The sequence below is a fragment of the Equus caballus genome, chromosome 21 (assembly GCF_041296265.1).
Source record: "Equus caballus isolate H_3958 breed thoroughbred chromosome 21, TB-T2T, whole genome shotgun sequence".
NCBI classification, from domain to species: Eukaryota; Metazoa; Chordata; class Mammalia; order Perissodactyla; family Equidae; genus Equus; species Equus caballus.
The window spans coordinates 12,011,808-12,023,120 of NC_091704.1; positions in this window are offsets into that span (position 1 = coordinate 12,011,808).

The following is an 11,313-nucleotide window of genomic DNA, read 5'->3' on the forward strand; positions in this document are numbered from 1 at the left end:
GCATACAGTTACAAAACAGACAATCACACAAAGTACTCTGTGTCAAAGATGCAAATCATAGAAAATGCCAGAACATAGGTATAATAAAGCACACACATGCACACTCAAAACAAAACTTTACTTTTTTATCCATGTATGTGTATGTAAATTCCCAGACAAGATTACTTCTGGAAAGGAAAGGTAGATTTTGAGAGTAGCCTAGAGGAGATCTTTCACTTACTATATTGTTTGAATATTTAATAAAGTGAATGTATTCATGTACTGCTTATGTACATCTTTTAAAAGAAAAAAAAACACCAGACAATAATTGAATGTAGTGAGTATTATTAGAGAAGTATGTGTAAAGCATGATGGGGGAACCAAAAACAATGCTGCTGGGGTGGGATGGAGAGGAGGAGGTGCCGCAGAGATAGGGTAATGCTGAGCAAGGCCTTGAAGGAGAAGATGATGGTGGCATCCCAGACAGAGAGGGGACCATATGCAGGGGCTCAGGGGCATGGCATGTATGCTTTCATTCATTCATCCCATTATTCACTCAACAAACATTTGTGGAGTGTCACCTCTGAGCTCAGGAGTGTTCCAGGTGCTGGAGAGACAGCAGGGAACAGACAGACAAAGGTCCCTGCCCGCACGTTGCTTCTCTTCTAGTCTGTCTAGATAGATAACGTGCAAGAAACAATCAAGACGCATAGTGTGACGGGGAGTGCTGTGCGGAGAATAATGCAGGGAAAGGAGGTGGGAGATGCTGCGGTGGGAACGGGGCCCCCTATTTTAGTTGGGGTCACCAGAGAAGATTGTGCTAGGAAGTAGCATAAACAGAGAGCTGAAGGAGCTGAAAGAGCTAGCCATGGGGACAACCAAGGGAAGAATGTTCCAGCCACAAGGACAGCAGGTGCAGAGGACCCCATGCAGGGCTGAGCTTGACGTGTCTCAGCGACCACCAAAAGGACAGCATGGCTGGAGTGGGTCAGCAAGAGGACAGAGAGACGGTGGATGGAGGCTGGGAGGTGTCGTGCAAAGCTTTGCGAAACGTGGAAAGGATTTTGACTTTTCCTCTGGGCGGGGTAGGTGGGGGTGGGGAGCGGTCACCGTAGGCTTTTAAACTGGGAAGTGGCTTGATTCATTATATGTTTAAAGATACCTCTGGATGCTTGACTGAGAGGACTCCAGGGGGCTAACGTGGAGGCAGGGAGACAGTTGGGAGCCTCCGGCATTTGCAGGGTCTGCTCAGGGCCTGGGCAGCTGAGTCACGGGGCGCTGGGTCACTAGACACAGGGGTGGGAACACGGGATCTCAACAGCACGTGGACATCACTGGCCTCTTCCTCGGGTAGCAGCATCCTGATGCTCTTTGACCGACCTGCCTATACCCTTGCAGGACCCAGAGGAAGCGTACAAATGAAGGGCCATATACCACATGCCCAGGGATTTGAAAGTGATAAAGCAATCTATTAAAGTGTCATTTAAAATATGTACTATCCTCCTATCTTCATAATGACCTGGAAGGCCAAGTTCAAATTTGGAATCCTCTGGCTTCTCAGATTTTCTTGCCAGAATATAGCAGCATGGGGAGAGCTGGCTCCTGGCTTATGGCTCCTGGCTTATGGCTCCCGGATCCCTACCCTCAGCCTGTTCCCCACTTCTCTTCCTACTCCCAGCTCTGCCCATCACTGTAGTGGCTTTTTGTACGTGTGTGAGTACATCATAACCTGCACAGTGAAAATGGGTGGACAGCAGTCTTTACATCCCCTCTGGCTTTCATGTGCCATGTGCCCTCGGGAGGACAGATCCAGGGAAGAGCCAACTTGGGCAGGGAAGTCCAGGGTCTCTGTGACCAAGAGAATGGTCCAGAAGAGAGGGTGCAGGTTGAGGTGGGCAAGTGCCCTTGGCCTGTGGCCTCCTTATCCCCTGGGAAGACGTGATGGGAGAAGGACTAGAGTGGAGACTTCTAGGGCGGATGACTCAGTGCAGGGATGTTTTCTGCATGGGCTTAAGAATGGCGCTGCCCTCCGCAATCAAGCCGGCTGAGCTTAGGTCACTGCTCCTTACCCAAGGGACGTGGGACACCTTGGTTGGGATTTCCTCTAAGAAGCCACACAATGGTGGTGGGAGGTGGTTCTTAGGAATTTAAATCATGAATGGAGGGGCTGAGGGAAATGTCTTGGAGCTGGTTTGTACCAGCCACAGCGTCTTGAAGAGAGTGTCGCTTAAGTCCTATTCTCTGGATTATTGGAGGTCTGCTGGTTCCAGTCCTTTCTTAGGCTTCTTTGATCAGCTATGCCTTCCATTCCATGAGCTTTCTAAGGCTTGCACCATTCAGAGATAGTTACTGTGCCTGTAACCAAGAAACCCTACAAGATGCAGGCTGTGTTACAAAGAATTCCATGTGCCACATTAGAGTGGCTGAACTTTAGTCTGCAGAAAATTGGAGGCTTTTAAACAGAGAGCTGGCTTTTTTTTTTTTTAATGTCTCTAGAGAGACACAGAAGATGGGCTGAAAGGGAAGAAACTCATCTGGCCTTCCTTGCTCCTCCAGCACTTCAAACGGTGGATTAAACAGAGGCACCTATTATGAAATATAAGTTCAACTTCAAGAAAGAAAGAAGAAATCTTCAGGGTAGGTAGGTGAGAGAGACACCAGGAGACTGGCGATGAGTAATTGAGCTCATTTTCAGGCAAGAACAAAGATTCAAGGCTGACTCCCAGGAATTAGAGATCGGGTAGTACAACATCATATCCCAGTTCAATTCTAGAAGACATTATAGAACAGATGGTTTCTGAGCAGGGAGAAGCCAACGGAGGTTCAGTATGACCAAGTCATGCCAGACTCCTGTCAGCCCCAGCCTGCTCCTGTATAGCTCCATGAACTGGAAGTCTTCAGCAGTCAGATGCATATTAGGTGCCTTGGCCTCACCACTAGTGTGGTCTTACTAACGCTGCCCTAAACTTGATATACGTGCCCTGATTCCACTCAGTCAGCTTTTCCCTAAGCCTCTAAGGTCTCTTAGTCTCTTGCTGAAACCATTATCTCAGCCCACCTGTACAGGGTCTTGAAATCCTGTTAATCTCTTGCAAAGTTCTTCCTTGACAAAACTCTCCCTTGAGAGACTGTCCTTGTAGTGGATGTCTGCTGTCTCTCCATGACCAGCATCCACTTCTCCTTGTGCTGTAACAGCTTCGTACCTGGCCTTGATAAAGGATCCTTCCTCCACTCCCACTTCCGTGCTCAGCTCGGGGGAGCTCACTTTGTCTCCAGCTCTAGAGCATATCTTTATCATATGAGCAAGGAGCCGCCACTGAAGAGTTTTAGTATGTCCCTATGAGGACAGAGTCAATGGCAGGATGGTGTGATCAGAGACGCATCTGGGGAGAATCCCTCTGGGTGCAGGGTGAGGAAGAAACTGCATGCAAGAAGACCAGCTGGAAGACTGTGGGGAGTTTTGAGGAAAGAAATGGCAGTTTGGACTAGCATATTGGCAGGAGGTGGAAGAGAAGTAGATCGACTCGAGTGACTTTTAGGAATTAAAGTCAACAGGCTGGTGATGAATTGGATATGGGGGATGGAGGGAGAAAGAGATGTCACAAATGATTCCTAACTTTGCGCTTTGTGCAAGTGAATGGATCACGGTGACTTCACCGATAGAGGGAAATCAGAAAGAGAAGCAGACTTGAGGAAGGGAGTCATGAAGAGCATGGCTTCAGTTCGGAGTATTTTGAAACACCTAAGAGAAAGTGTTAAGAGGCAATTGGATATACAAATATGGAACACTGAGGATGTATCTGAGTTGGAGATATTAACTTGCCAGTCCACGTAGAAAGCCAAAGACGTGCATTATATCAGTGAGAGGAGAAGAGCGAGCCAGAGACCAACCTCATAACTGCCCCCTCTGTGTTCCCTCCGACAACACTCTCTTTCCATCTTACATTTATGCTCTTGGTTTTTCTACCTCTCAAAATGCACGCACACATGACTTGTTCCTACTTAAACCCAATATCCCCCCCTGCTAATTTCTGCAGATGGTATTTTGACTTTGTTGAATATTTTTCATGGCAGAATCATAGCAATGCCTTGCACAGAGATGGCAAAAGAGATGTGGGCAAACGATGAGGCTAATTCTACTTTGTCTTTTATTGGTTCTTGAAATGGAGACACCAGGCATCTGGAATCTGAAACCCTGTACTCTATGCATCCAGACCTCCTATTCCATACTTCATGAAGCATCTCCAGTTTGGGAGATTATACATTAGGACAGGAATGGATGAACTAGTTTATGTCCTGTGGACAAGGGTCCAGCACAGAGAGCAGGCTGGAAGCCATGCAGGATGGGGAGCAAGGTAACTTGGGGATATTATCTGACTTATTCCATGTGGTCCCAAGAATAAGGGCAGGATCCATGACTTACGCCTCTTGTGTTCTTGGGCCAGGACAGGCCTGTTACAAAGCGGGCTTCAATAAATGTGTGTTAATAACTCTGCAGATGATGAATATACGGAGCAGTGATGAGGCCTGGCTGAGGATGCTGAAGATGTCATTCAGACATCCTGGCATATATTACCCTTAAGTGCTGCCTCGGTGGTTGGGCATCTGCACTTAGAACCCAGCAGAGTCTTGCCCCTGATATCAAGATATCCATGGGCCTGCCTCCCGCCATCCCTCCCTCACCCTACCCTCCGCCCAAGAACCTGTGGAATTCAGTCAGACGCCAGAGACTCCAGGAAGGTCCTAGAGAAGAGGCGATCAGGGGTGAGACTCTCTCAATCATTTATTGCAGCTCTCATTGGCTTTCCTAGAATCAGCCAGAGCTGAAATCTGATTGTGGAACCCTGGATTCTGGATTGCGGGGGTATGGACCCAGGGAACATTTATTAAGCAAGACTATATGTAATGTCCACTTAATTCTCACTGCACACTGGCGTTCTTATTACTTTTGCTTAGGGAACTGAGGCTCAGAGAGGCTGAGATTGTCCAGCCTGCAAGCAGTGGAGCATGCATCAAATCGAGACCAGCCCAATTCCACAGCCTGTGTTCATTCCACTCAACTTCACAGCCTCTCTTCAAGGTCTTGATGAGGGGGTCTCACCTCATACACACTCTCCAGTGAGTGTAAAGAGAACACCTGAGCTAGAGCCACTTTCTCCTAACGTATTATGAGGATACTCTGGCTTAGAGTAGAAATCAGAACTCAAACCACACCTTACTCTCCGCTGGGCCATGCTGCCGGTGAATCAGGCCAGCGCCCCTTGTTGACACGCTTTCTAAATGATCATTCTTCTCTTTCATTTTTTAAATTTGGAACCAATTTGCTCCTCTCTGCTTGATAAGGATCTAACACTTGCCTAGTCAAAACAAATGGAGTGATAATCAGAGCTTGCTTTTGTGCAGCGTGTTGCAGTGGGTGCCAGCCTTCCCCAGCCCCTCCCTGGCTGGAATACAAACACCTTCCTCAGGTAAGCTAAGCTCTACCACGATTCTAAGCTTACTCTGATAGAAAAGAGTGAGATGAGAGCCTCATCTCTGCCTGAGGGAGTCGCGGGGCATTCTTCCTGCTGCTGCGTAAGTGGAAACTGCCACGTGACCTACAGCCATCTCCTTCCCCTCGTTCTGCTGGAGAGATCCACGCACCTGGTTTTCACTTCAGCAACTCTGCTCATCCTTGCTGTGGCAGATCCCTCTTCTCAATCCCAGCAGCACGCCTGGGCAGGAGCAGGGACAGGCAGTCCTGCTCCGAATGGAGCCCTTGGCTAGACCCACAGTGTTCCCACCCACCTGACTTGAAAATATCCACAGCCATTGCTTTCCTGAGCGTCTGCTATGTAGGGGCCTGTCTCCATGCTAGGTACTTTACATAAATCATGCTATTTAATTCTCTCAACAATCCCTTCCTTCAAATATTTATTTTGCACTTCCTGAGTGCTAGGCACTGTCCGAGGGATGCAGCAAAGAACCAAAGCAAGCAAACCCCTCTCCTTGTGGAACTTATGTTCTTTTGTGGAGGAGCACCTCTCTAAATGATACTGCTACCCCCATTTTTAAAGAGAAAAATAAGGTTCTGGGAGTTTTCATAACTTGGAATTTCACACAGCTGGTAAAGAGAAGAGATGAAATGTAAGCGCTGGCTTCTAAGACCCGAACCTATGCTCCTTCCCTTACATCCTACCTCTTGCAGCTGATCGCAGGTCTTACTCCCAGAATTCCTAGGATTGAAGGGCTAAGATCAAGATATAACAGCTTGTGCCTGGGTTCGCACAGCTAGCAAGTTCCCGGGGGCAGTTGCAAACTGGTCCTTACTGATTCTAAAGGTCTTTCAGTTAATCAGGTCACAGAGCGTGGAAAAGCATCATAATTCTAGCTTATGGACAAGAGTACCCACTCTGCAAAGGCATGGCTCCAGCTGCTGTGTCTGCATGGGTTCATCTGCTCCTCCTAGCTGACCTGTGAATGTAGGTAATTTTAGTATTATTTCCTTCTTACAGATGAGGAGACTAAAGGATTGAGTGTTTATGAAACTCCCCCAAAGTCATGGAGCTAGGAAGGGGCAGAGCTGGGATGTGAACCCAGGCTGGCTGGTGCCGGGTCCAATTCCTCCCCACTATGTCTACTCACTCCTCAAAGATGAGATACAAATTGATCTTGCATTAAAGGAAGCCTAGATTCCCAAACGTCTCCAGGGCTATACTATCATGCCACTTGCTCGCAAGTTTGAAAGGTCTTTTCTCATAAAGAGCAAAAGATGTGGAGGACTAGGAGTTCAGTCTTGACAGGCATGCAGGGGAAAAGTGTTACTGGCAAGAGGAAAGGGTGTGCAAAGGTCCAGGGGTAAGGAAGAGCACATCCTGGTTCCCCAAAAAATGGGCCAGATGATCACTCACTCCTTTTGACACCAGATGTGGAAACGGTGCTCTCCCAACCAGGAAGAGCCCCTCCCTGGCCAGCTCCTTCCGGGGAGCATCTTTCTCCTCCTGGGACTGGTGCTGTAACATGTCCAGGGGATCTCCAGGCAGAGCAGCTACAGACTTTGTGGGGCCCAGTGCAAAATGAAAACGTGAGGACCCCTGTTCAGAAATTATTAAGAATTTCAAGATGGCGACAGTAGATCATTAAACCAAGCGTGGAGCTCTCCTAAGCACAGGGCCCTGTGCAACTGCACAGGCCACATGCCCACAAAGCCAGGCCTGCCCCTGGTCTCCCTGAGCTACAATGTCACCTCCCTTATCTCATTTTTTCTTCATGACAATTCTGGGAACTGAGTATTGTCACGCCCAAGTTCCAGCTGAGGAAACTAAATCTGTAAGGCCAAGAATGACTTGATCAAGTTCTCGGAATTAGTAACCATGTCAAGATCAGAATAATAATGAAATGACAACTAATGCATAACATTTGTGGAGTCCCGGGGCTCAAAGCTGAAATCCTCTGACGCCAAAGCCCATGTTCTAACACAGTCTGCTACTATGCCTCCTGCCCACAGCTCAGGGCTTCTGTGTCTAATCCTGACTTCAGACGGTTTTGTGCCTGGATTGTAAAAAGGGCCTGGACCAGTTAGGCTTTGCCAAGAGATGGAATCAACACATGTCAACAACCATCCAGTGCCATGAACATCTTCCCAAAGCCTAGAGAGGAAATCCAAGTGGAGACGCCGGGTAGCCTGAACTTCTTAACAAACTGTTGTTGCTGCCGAGGCCACCTCATCCCTGGGCTATCCCAGGGACCAGGCCTCCACGCTGCACTCAACAAGCAGATCGAGAAGCTTCTCTCCTTGATAACCAAACACATCCATTCAAGGCAACAGAGTTTTCTATTCAATTATCACAAATTTTAAGGAGGTTTAAAAACAGAACCCCAAGTTCACACCCACTCACTCTTTTACCCTATTTAGTCCATTTAGACCAAAATTAAGAAGACTCTGTTATCCAGGTCGTTTCTTTCCCGTGTGATGGAACATAATCCAACCACATCCTGAGATGTGCAAAGTGCTTAAGACCCTGGAGTCGGGCATAACTGAGTTTAGGCCCAGCCCCTCGTGGTACCAGATGTGTCAACTTGAGCAAGTATCAAACCTCTCCTCAGTTTCTTCATCGTGTAATAAAGGAATGCCCAGTTCATAAGGTTGCGACTCTTAAGCGCCCAGCACATTGGTAACGTGCTTCATGGGTGTTAACCATTAGTAGCGGCGTGATTGGCAGTAATGTTATTAAGTTGTTCTCAGCTAACTCCTCTGCTGGTTCAGTCACGTATTCATTCATTTATCAACATATAGAAATATTGCTGCATACTTCCTATGTCCAGCTCTGCACCACAGTTTGGAGAAACAGAATGAGATTGAGGCCCAGATCCAGAGGAGCTCACAGACTAGTCAGCAAGGAGGAGGTAAATGTGGACCTAAATAACTAGACTACAGAGAAGACAATGATCATGGAGAACTGGAAACAGGACCTCAGACTGGGTGAACTAAGGAAGTCTTCTTGGAAGAGGAAATATTAAGCTGGGCTGTTAGACTGAACAGTAAGCACTCAGTAGGTAGTGTTTCACTTACCGGCCAACGAAAGCCACACTACCTCTTAAGAATGGACCTCTCTATAGTTCCCCGACGGCATGGCTGCATGCAGATATTCTCCAGCTCAGAGTTTGACTTTCTCTTTTGAAAAGGTAAAACAGATTTTACTTCTGAAATTAAAAAGAGTATTTTTTCATATTCCAAAGGTGTATAGTTGGGACTCGGGCAGTAGAAATTTATGAACAGGGGCCCTTTGAACGAGGAGGGAAGACAATGACTTAGGACTAAGGATTCTATCATGTGTCGCAGGATATTTTCTAAATGCTTAGCCCACAGATGTATGCACATAAAAAGGTTTGTCATTTATCATTTAAGTGACCCATAATGACATCTACTCTCCCCTTTGCCCTGTGGCAGCAGGTTCTCGTGGCTCCTTCTTTGATGGCTTGAGCACCAGTGTCCATTTCCCCATCTGCCTTAGAGGACACATCTGATTAATCCAAAACAATTATGATGATCCCATTTCTCTTGCCAGTGATTCATGCAGGGGAGCTATGTGACCCAATTCTGGAGAACAGACTTGAGCAGAAATCAGCTGGGCGGCTTCCGAGAAAGGTTTCCTCTCTGATAAAAAAAAAAAAAAAAAACGGCACCAGAAATGTGGTGTCATATCTTGTTTTTCACGTTCTTGTTCCTTTGGATGGTGTTGATTCTGGGTGTGATGCCTAATATTGCTGAATCTACTTCACGACCATGAAGAAAAGCTAGCTTGTACAGAAAACTGACCTATCACAACAGGAGAGGAGAAAGCCAAGAATAACCAGATCACCAGTGACATCATTGAGCTGCTGAATTATCCAACCTTGGCGCCACCCTACCTTCCAAACTTCTCCTTATGTGCAGTAACGAACTATTCTTATTGTGTAACCTGAAAGAATCAAAGCTCTTTGTTACGTGTGGCTAAAAGCACGCTTTCTGATGAAGCTCTAATATAGCGGCTTTTGAAATCAAAGAATTGGTCCTGGAAAGGCCTTGTAATTTTCATTATATAGGTCCTTCACTTCCGTAGTTAAATTTACCCCAATCTATTTTTATTCTTTTTGTTGCGATTGTGAATGGTATTGTATTCTTGAGTTCTTTTTCTGTTGGTTCATTACTGGAGTATAGAAATGCTACTGATTTATACAAATTGATTTTATACCCTGCAACTTTGCTGTAGTTGTTGATTACTTCTAACAGTTTTCCAATGGATTCTTTGGGATTTTCTATATATAAGATCATGTCGTCTGCAAACAGCGAGAGTTTCACTTCTTCGCTCCCTATTTGGATTCCTTTTATTCCTTTTTCTTGCCTGACTGCTCTGGCCAGGACCTCCGGTACTATGTTAAATAAGAGTGGTGATAGAGGGCATCCTTGTCTTGTTCCTGTTTTCAGAGGGATGGGGTTCAGTTTTTGCCCATTGAGTATGATGTTGGCTATGGGTTTGTCGTATATGGCCTTTATTATGTTGAGGTAGTTTCCTTCTATGCCCATTTTGTTCAGAGTTTTTATCATAAATGGCTGTTGGATCTTGTCAAATGCCTTCTCTGCATCTATTGAGATGATCATGTGGTTTTTATTCCTCAGTTTGTTGGTGTGGTTTATCACGTTGATTGATTTGCGGATGTTGAACCATCCCTGTGTCCCTGGTATGAATCCCACCTGATCCTGATGTATGATCCTTTTGATGAATTGCTGAATTCTGGTTGCCAAAATTTTGTTTAGAATTTTTGCATCTACGTTCATCAGTGATATTGGCCTGTAGTTCTCTTTTGTCGTGGCGTCCTTGTCAGGTTTTGGTATCAGCGTGATGTTGGCCTCATAGAATGTGTTAGGAAGTGTTCCATCTTCCCTAATTTTTTGGAATAGCTTGAAAAGGATAGGTATTAAATCCTCTCTGAAAGTTTGGTAGAATTCCCCAGGAAAGCCATCTGGTCCTGGGGTTTTATTCTTTGGGATGTTTTTGATTGCTGTTTCAATCTCTTTCCTTGTGATTGGTCTGTTCAAATTGTCTGCCTCTTCTTGAGTGAGCTTTGGGAGATTGTAGGAGTCCAAGAATTTATCCATTTCCTCTAGGTTATCCATTCTGTTGGCATAGAGTTTTTTGTAGTATTCTCTTATAATCTGTTGTATTTCTGCAGAGTCTGTTGTTATTTCTCCTCGCTCATTTCTGATTTTGTTTATTTGAGCTTTCTCCCTTTTTTTCTTTGTAAGTCTGGCTAGTGGTTTGTCAATTTTATTTATCTTCTCAACAAACCAGCTCTTTGTCTCATTGATCCTTCCTACTGCCTTTGTCGTTTCAATAGTGTTTATTTCTGTTCTGATTTTTATTATTTCTCTCCTTCTGCTGACTTTGGGCTTCATTTGTTCTTTTTTCTCTAGTTCACTTAGGTGTGCTTTAAGGTTGCTTATTTGGGATTTTTCTTGTTTGTTAAGATGTGCCTGTATTGTGATGAATTTTCCTCTTAACACAGCTTTTCCTGTATCCCATATGAGTTGGTATGGCATGCTATCATTTTCACTTGTTTCCAGGTATTTTTTTATTTCTTCTTTAATTTTTCTTCAATGATCCATTGCTTGTTCAGTAGTGTGTTGTTTAGTCTCCAAATCTTTGTGCCTTTCTCAGCTTTTTTCTTGTAATTAATTTCTAGCCTTATAGCACTATGATCTGAGAAGATGCTTGTTATTATTTCAATTTTTTTAAATTTGTAGAGGCTTGCCTTGTTTCCCAACGTATGGTCTATCCTAGAGAATGTTCCATGTGCACTTGAGAAGAATGTGTA